This window comes from Crocuta crocuta, unplaced genomic scaffold, assembly GCF_008692635.1.
Source record: "Crocuta crocuta isolate KB4526 unplaced genomic scaffold, BGI_CrCroc_1.0 scaffold128, whole genome shotgun sequence".
NCBI classification, from domain to species: Eukaryota; Metazoa; Chordata; class Mammalia; order Carnivora; family Hyaenidae; genus Crocuta; species Crocuta crocuta.
In genome coordinates, this window is record NW_027532232.1 from 4,484,052 (window position 1) to 4,492,858 (window position 8,807).

Consider the following 8,807-nt stretch of genomic DNA (forward strand, 5'->3'; position numbering starts at 1 on the left):
GATTGTAATTCCTGTCCATCTCAGAATTTCCCCTTGATTAGTCCCTTAAGCTCACAGAGCCACACTTGAACGCTGACAGCGTCAACAGAAAAGCCAACAAAAAGAAAACAAAAAACGCCTGCTGATGTCCTTGTCGCTGCTGATTTGGAACAGTGGCTGAGGAGACTGCCCCAAGCTTCTGGGACATTATCAGCAAACCTAGACTGTAGTACTCACTCAACGAGAGTTGGGTTTCCGAACTCACTCTGCCAGCACAACTAAACCAGCCAGGAACTCCTTATCCAGATTCCAAGTCTAAATTAAACACACGTTCCTAAAAAATGGTCAGAGAGAACATGCAAATTCCAAAAAAGGCCTCTCCACTTGCTGCTCCCCAGAAATGATTAATGGGCAGGGGGCAATTTCCCTCATAAAACGGCAGTATAATGTCTTTGTTGGGTATTCTCTGTCCTTCGAGGACTCCAGCCTCCAGACTCCTTTAGCACATTAGCATCCATTTATCCATTATCTTTTCCTCCCCAAAGTGTATGGAGTCAAAAAGCGACTGGCCTCACAGACGCAGAACCAAGCTCTAAGGTCATTGGAATTTCCTAAATTCTCTGTACATGTTATCTAACGACTACAGCTGTTCTTTAAAATATATCATATAAACAAATGGTGTCGATGGGCTATAAAGTTTTTCCTGGCACAAACGTTGTATGACCTGGAAAACACACTTCATCATTCACGACCAAACCGTCCTGTCTGATGTATGCCAATAAAAACTTGGAATACTCCAAGATACACTTTATACAACATGCATTACATACGAGAACACAAGAATAGTGGCTCAAAGCTTAAACCCTGTTGCTGGTGGTCAAAAAAGAATGTTCGGGGGGAGAGGGGCTTTCTGGGGGGACTTTTGGTCAACGTTCACACAAAAACCTCAGGTCACAGAGAGGGTAGAGAAGAGGTTGAGGAGGCTTCACAGGGAAGATGGCATGAAATCAGGGACCTGGTGAGTGATTCAGATTGCTTCAGGAAAGAGAAAGGAAGGAGGACAGTCCAAACAAAGAACCTTAACAGCAGTCCCTAAACATCCCTGGGGAGATCTATTTGCCGAGTGTGGCTGTAGCCCAGGGTCGAGGAGGAGACGAGGCGGGGGCTGGGCTGGACACTGTGAAGGGAGACGGAGGGCACATCACGAAGATGATTACTGAAGGTCTTCTTGAGGAATGTGAGATCATCGGACGAATTTCACAGGAGAGCCACACAGCCATGGCTTCACAGCAAATGCTTGCTCTGTGTCTGATAGCCTACACCCTGACACGCACTAACTCTTTTCTTAAAACTATCCTGGGAAGTGTGTACTGTTCCCATTTTATAGGCAAAGAAACTGAGACCCCAACTGACGAAATCATGTTTGTGGGATCAAACAGCGAAGAAGCAGTGGGGCCAAGATTTAAACCCAGGGCGTCCGGCTGCCGAGCCTGTACTGTTTTGCTTCCTGAGGAAGTCGTTACCTATTTTAGAAAGATAACTCCATGGCCACGTGGAGGATGAATGAGAAGAGAGATAGGAGGCAGGGAGGCTGGCATGGAGGCCACTGCAGTGGTTCAAATGAAAGCTCACACAGCTCTCAGGTTGACAGGATTTAAAGAACAAGTGGATACAGAGGTGGAAAAATAATGGCAGAAGTTAAAAATACTGAGTCATCTCCCTTGAGTGACTGGGCGAGTGGAGCTGCCAGTGCCAGAGAAGAAAACAGAGAAAATACAGGACGGGTCGAGGGGGGGGAAAGAAAGGCTAGTGGGGCTTTATTTGAGGCCAAATGATGTCACACAGGAGGGACATTCAAGTAGGGGCATCTGCTCACAGGCGGCATTGCTGACCCAGAGTGCGGGAGAAGTCGAGGCTGAGCAGAGATAGAGGTGGACATTCTTGAAGGTCCTGAAGTTTTAGCGCCAGGGCTTCTCCCACACCTGAGCTCTTCCAAGCCCCTGGTCTCTTTATAAAGAGCCCGCTTCTTTATTATTCATGTAGTCGTATGTCTTTGTGAGCCTTTCAGAAGTAGGTGGTGGTAGCTGACATTGATCAAAACTGTGACTGTTACCTCTTTCCACTCCTGCTTCCTCCCACTGACCTTCCCCTCAGATCCAAGGGCATTGGAGTGCCCCAGGCATGTTTAGGAGGAAGCCGAGTCAGGAACACCTGTAGTTGGGGATTAATGGGAAACATCTGGATGCCATCAGTGTACAGTCAAGTTACTGCTGGCCATTTTAGTACAGAGATTTTGTAAAAAGAACGCACTCCCCCCAGATTGTGTAAAGGTCAAGTATCATAAACCTAAGTGTATCTCTGCATTGAGTTGGAGGTGATAATTTGATAGAGTTGACCATCGAAGCCATGGGAATGACCAGATTGCACAAAAAGAGAACCCAGCAAAAAAAGATCGCCAAGAATAAAATCTGCAGAAACTCACAGTCAAAGGGTGGGTGGAAGAGAGCCGGATGAAGAAAGAGTTACCATGAGAGTATAGGGGCTTTGGAGACAAAGAATGAGTAGTTTCAAGGCAGGGGGGTGGGGGGCAGGCAATTCAAGTAACACATGCAGAAGAGAAATTGTTGAACTACATAGGTGGGTAGAATAAATCAGTGGGTAAAAGTCGCCTGAGGAGTGCCCAGGAAGTAAGCAACTAGAGGCAATGAGTATAAAATGCCATTCGCTCTGTCCAGGATATCCTGCTCATTGTTTACAAATGTTACCTTCGTGTGTCAACTTGGCTGGGCCGTAGCCCCCTGATATTTAGTCAAACATTATTTGGGATATTTCCATGAGAGTATTTTTTTGGATGCAATTAACACTTAAATCAATGGACTTTGAGTAAAGAAGGTTGCCTTTGCAGTGTGGGTGGGCCTCATCCAATCAGTTGAAGGCCTGACTAGAACCAAGATGGACCTTCCCTGAACAAGAGGCGATTCAGCCAGCAGAGGCCTTCAGACCTGGACTGCAACATCAGTTCTCCTCTAGGTCTCCAGCCCGCTGGCCCACCCTGCCGAATTTGGACCAGCAGCCTCCGTGATCCCATGAGCCAATTCTTTATCATCTGTCTCTTTCATACTCTTTCATATATATATATGTGAAAATATATATAAGAATATATATATAAGAATCCATTCTATTAGTATATAGATCTCTCTATATATATGTGCCGTTGGTTCTGTTTTTCTGAAGAATCTTGGTTGATAACAATCCTCTAGGGATACAAACTTGTTTAAGAATGTTCTCAAGAAGCTTGTCCAGGGTGCAGGAGGGGTGGAATTCACAGCAGGCAGAGGAACAGGAAAAGTTTCACTACAGAAATTGCGTTCAAGGTAGGCCCGGGGGGTAATCAGGGGGTTAAGGTATTTGGGTAAGCAGTGACCAGGGAAAAGCAATCGAAAGGGAAAGTGCAGTTGCATGAAGAAATGCACGGAGCCTATTTGGACATTCACAGGAGCCCAGGTTAGATTTAGCTCGATATGCATAGGAAACCGGAAAGGTACGGATAAATCCACAGAAGCCAAAGTGTAGAGGGCGTTTTAAGATTAGGGATGAGGTGTGTGTCATTCTTTTAGTAGGAAACAGAGAATCATTTCTTTGAGCAGGAAAGGGGCATGATCGGGTTTCAGAGTACAAGCTATCCTAATTAATCCATGAGGTAGGCTCCAATCGTTCTTTCTGTATACCATGTGCCAGGCAATAGGCTAAGTACTGTAGATGTGGTAATAAAAGACATGGTCTCTGGGTGGCTCAGTTGATTGAGCGTCCGCCTTCCGCTCAGGCCATGATCTCAAGGTTCATGGGTTCTAGCCCTGCTTCAGGCTCTGTGCTGACAGCCCAGAGCCTGGAGCCTGCTTCGGATTTTGTGTCTCCCTCTCTCTCTGCCCCTCCCCTGCTTGCACACCCACTCTCCCCCCCAAAAAAAGTAAACATTAAAAATTAAAAAAAAAAAAAAGAATCACACAAGAGAGGTGCCTAATGCACATATGAATACGGGGCTGGATTGTCACAGAAGGCTTCCTGGAGGAAGTGATTCAGAACAGTTTTTGGACTCCCAATAATTGGCTCATAGAGCTTAATCTAGATCACTTGAAAATGAGTCTTAATTTAATACGATCCAACCTAACAGAATGTTATAATGGTGCTCCTGGGTCAGACCTCGAGGACCTCCATAACTCATGACTAACTTCCCACGGTACTTCCAGGCTTCCAGGTCCCCAAAAAAAGCAGCCTAGGACTTCTCAATATGCAAAATTGGAAGCTGGACAGGTAAGATTTTTAAATACTTCCATCTTCTTTTCTCTTTCTGTGCTTTCGCTTAAGCTCCCCTCCCCAAAACCTCTGGCCCCAAGGCCTTCAGCCTGCCCTAAGGTGCTCAACGCTTCTCCAAACCTGATTTGCCCAAAACTTTCCCTTCTCGAGGTGCTACTGACTGATGGGTGTTAGTAAAAAGGCAACCTGATGGAACTAGTTAATCCTGACGTGCGAATGGCTCTCAGAGCTATTTAAGTCTTTAGGAGCGGATACCACAAATCTTTGGTGGACTTACAGGTAATAAAAACAAGGCCTTTGCGTATTTGTTTATATAGGTCATTTATAAGTCCGGAGTTGAGAAGGCGGGGCTCCATCTCCAGTGTTTCCCATTCAGACTCAATTTGCCACTACGGTAAGTAAATTTCTGCTTCTTAATTTATGTACACTTGCATGTAACATCACTAAAATATTGCTTATTTGGCATCTGGTGGCCCAAAATGAGCTCTGAAATTTTTTCTAACGAATTAAAGAGAAGATTTAAAAATCTGCTTCTTCAAAAAGAATTTATTACTTACTGTCCTCAGCGGAAGAAATCTTGATAACACTTTGTCTCTTTCCTGCTTCCTTTGAATACTTGGCTGGTTGAATTATCTGTAGAGTTAGAGCATAGTGTAGTTATTTTTCTAAGTGGAACTCCTGTTTCAAAAAAGTCACACATCATGTACATTTCACGTATACATCATGTACATTTCATGATTTGGATTAAATTGAGCAAATTTAATTGAAAACTGTTTACTTGAATCCTCTGCCTTAAAATACACTATTTCAAAATAACACTTACTGTACTATGTCATAATGCTAATACCAGAAGTTTTAAGGTCATAATATTTGAAACTTTAACAGAGGAAGGAATATGGTTCATTAAATCAATGGTTTCCAAACTCAAGTCACCAGACTAGACTGGCTCTGGGTAACTATTTCTTTATCGTCATTGTCGTCATCATTATCATCATCATCAGTTATGTTTATTAAGTATTTAATTTATAATAACCTCCTATGAGTACATTTATCACCGTCTTATCATAGATGAAGAAACTGAGGCACAAAAAGATTAAGAAATTTGCTCAAAGTCACCCAGATCATAAGTAGTAAAGCCAGGATATAAACTCTGGCAGTTTCAAATTCCCTCCCTGTCCCTACCCACCCAATTTTGACTCAGTAGATCTGGGAGGAGCCCTGAAATTAGTATTCAGGTCCCCCAGGTGATTCTGAAGCAAAGGCAGTTTGGGAAACTATCCCATTAAACGAAACTACTTTGCACTGGACGGCTAATTCCTTATTCATGTCTTAGAAATAATAGCTCATATGGCCAGTCAAGTGGGGCAGTACCCTTTCATTTGATCAGTAAACAGATATGTTTGAATAGTCTTCGATGTTCTTTAGGGACAATGCTGAGTGGCCTGGTAAATTTTAGGAAATATTGCACGACCCAAGGCACAGACTACTTAGTTTAAAGGCACATGTGAGAAGTTGGCGATTAGGAAGAGACCACCGAAGCCTGGTAGAAGGTGCAAAGAAGGAGATGTGAGCTCAAGACAGGAGCAGGGTTTGCAAATGTATGAAAGGAAGAGGGAACGTTTTCTGCGCAAGGAGGAAGCAAGCATTCAGAAGTAGTGCTTTAAGGCTCGTATTTATGGGCCAACATTAGGTCCAACAAGACTGGACGTAGTTAGGACTTCCTTTTGGGAGGTGGCCGGAAATAAAGTCGGAAACGTAAGTTAGGACAAGATTCTGGTAAACCTTAAGTGCCAGGTCAGAGCTTGGACTGAACCCTATGAACAATGGTGTGGCGGGGGGGTCATTAAAAAGTATGAAGGACAAGATGGTTCTTTTCAGCCTGAAAAGAACCATCTACAGTCAGTCACTGCACAGGCTGGAAGGACAGAGAAGAGATCATGAACCAGGAAAAACATGTTGAAGGTTAAACGAACAATCTAGCTTAGTGGAATAGTGGATGCACACGGACCTGGGAGTCACTGGATCAGGTGATGCCATTAGCCACGCTGAGTGATTTGGAGCAAATTGCCTACTACCTCTCGGAGTCCTGGATTTCTTCACTGGAAGATGGGTATGACTATGATAATGTCTGCTCTCACAGACTGAGCCAAAATAGATAAAAGATTTCTCTAGGATGGTGGCCAGGATGGTGACAGGTCAGAATTTCTGGGCTTTCAGGTGCCTGTGACTTAGAAAATGGAAGACATTTTATGGAAGACAAAGAAAGAGAACTAAGTGTTTTGAGAAATTATGCTGGAATTATAAAGGAATCAATCACCCTTCACAACAACCTTAGGAGGTGGGTATTTATATCCCCGTTTAATAGTTGATTTAACTAGAGGAAGAGAGAGTAGTTTGAGTCTGGATATAAACCAGGGTCCGCCTGAATCTAAAACTTGGGCTTTTTGAACTTCATCATATTGCCTTAGATTTGTAAAGTTATATTTGATTTCATTGGTTTTGGCCTAATATTCTAGTCCGAGACTATTTTGAGGTTAGATTCTGATATCTATCCAAGTAGTCATCCCTCAAAATTTTGTGTCATCTGAAAGGTGGACATTAATTTTGCTCAGATGGGGGGAGAAAGATGGAGGAAGGGTTTTTTTGGAGTGAAGGAGAGTAGATGCCCTTGATCTGTTATGTACAAGGCAAGGTTACCTGCCCAGAGTAGAAGCGTAGAGGCAGCCTGCGTGTAAAGTGGCTGTAAAAGCCAATGGAATAGTTTAATCAGCTAAGAATGACAGTGCAGGTGGGTGGAGGGTAAAAGACAGAAGCAAGTTAACCAGGCACCGAGGCAGGCAGAAGTAGAGAGGGTGGTATAGGTGGATGAAATACTTCCATCAAAGAAAAATAGAAAATGGGAAAAACAGTTAAAGGAGAGTTGGCTGATATATTAGCAGTGGGAGGTCAAAGACAAAGAGAATATACTGAATGATAAAATTGAAGAACACAAGTTAGGGAAGATGGAGACGAGACAGTCTATTGTCCGAAGACAGCACAGGTTCCAGTAAGGGGATGAGATGAAGATCTCAAAGAAGCCATACAGGTAGAGTGGAAAGCACTGTCCACCGGGCCAAGCCTTCCCAGTTTTACCTTCCATCTTACTGCACGCCCACAAAAGGTTATTATATATATCTAAGTGGGTTTCTTTTTGACTGGGTTATTTATTTACTTTATTATTATTTTAATGTTTATTTAATTTGAGAGAGAGTGAGAGCACAAGTCGGAGAGGGACAGAGAGAAGGAGACAGAGAATCCCAAGCGGGTGCTGTGCCAAAAGAGCAGAGCCCCATGTGAGGCTCAAACTCACAAACTGGGAGATCATGGCCTGAGCTGAAACCAAGAGTCAGATGCTTAACTGCCGGGGCCACCCAGGTGCCCCTATTTTTTAATTTTAATTTTGACGAGATTGTAAGTATAGGATACAAACCAAGAATTTTTAAGCCCTTGCACAGACTGAGAGGACACGTTTTGGTGACCAATATGGATAAATGCGTACTTCTAAAGGTACTTAGATGTTGACAAAAGACGACATTTCAATAGAAGGAGCCACATGTTACCACTGGGATACTTCTTCTAAGAAAAACCCTGGTTACTCAGGACAAACTGTGGACTCTGAGGGGCAGCTTCTGCTCTGGGCCTCGGATTTCTACCCCAAAGTGGTCCTAGAATCTCTGTCGTGCTTTGGTTGGAAGCAAAACCGGAAGTGACGTTCACCACCTCGTTCGCCCAAACAGGATAATTGGGAATCCATCCTTGTTCACAGAATTAGCCAGCTCTCTGGCATGTTGGGAACCGAGGTACGAAAGCAGGAGCCCCTCACTGAGCGCGGGGCGAGTCCACGCTTTCTCCACCCTCTCTCACCAGAGCAAGCCCAGTGGCTATTTGTGCTGCCAAAATCCGCGTTTAGAGTATCTCAAGTACCCAAGTGACAGCTAATTTCACGTGAAGGCCATCAACTACTCCAGGTTACACCTGAAAACGGTATATTTTTTAGTCCCTCGCCCCATCCACACAAGTCACTCTTCATTCTATTCTTGATTGGTCTCCGCGGAGGTTAATGGTAAGGTGATTCCGTGTCGTCGGCCCAAAGAGAGTTGGTGAGAGAGTTGTTACAAGGAAGCCTCGCTGGGTTTTGCTTTGGAGACGCACACACAGATAAGCCCAGGCTTTCAGGTACGGCCTGCAGGTGTAGACGAGCTCGAGAAGGCACTACGCGTTTCACGGAAGTCCGTGCCTGGTGTTCGGGGCCTCTCGCCCGGCTCAGATTTGCTCCACGGTCCCGTCGGGGATGATGAGGGCGGCGTATTAACCGGGTGTAGCGGTGGTTGTGTTTCCATGTTGGTTCGGGGCGTGTGTGGTGTGTGCGCACAGCACGGGGGCGGGGGGAGGTGCAAGCCCCTCTCTTCCAGAGTGTTCTGGGGCAGTTTCTCCAGAGGCCGGGCCCCCCACCCCACCCCCCGACCAAAAAAGGA

The 8,807-nt window shown here is 44.7% G+C and overlaps 1 protein-coding gene and 1 long non-coding RNA gene across 5 annotated transcripts in view; one reads left to right on the forward strand and one right to left on the reverse strand.

The window, feature by feature from the left end:
* The window catches only part of LOC144242986 (uncharacterized), a 20,870-nt gene extending 12,071 nt beyond the window's left edge, over positions 1-8,799 (reverse strand). For 3 of the 4 annotated variants that reach the window (XR_013338512.1, XR_013338511.1, XR_013338509.1), the window contains exons 1-2: positions 7,832-8,799; positions 4,851-4,926 (exon numbers count right to left, since the gene is read on the reverse strand). This is a non-coding gene — a long non-coding RNA (uncharacterized LOC144242986). Of the gene's footprint in view, positions 1-4,850; positions 4,927-7,762 lie in introns of all 4 variants that reach the window. The other variant, XR_013338510.1, reaches the window with a different exon arrangement.
* The window catches only part of CUL1 (cullin 1), a 107,532-nt gene continuing 105,173 nt past the window's right edge, over positions 6,449-8,807 (forward strand). Inside the window, exon 1 of the mRNA XM_077778028.1 lies at positions 6,449-6,631. The gene's annotated coding sequence lies outside the window, so the exon portion shown is untranslated. The remainder of the gene's footprint in view (positions 6,632-8,807) is intronic.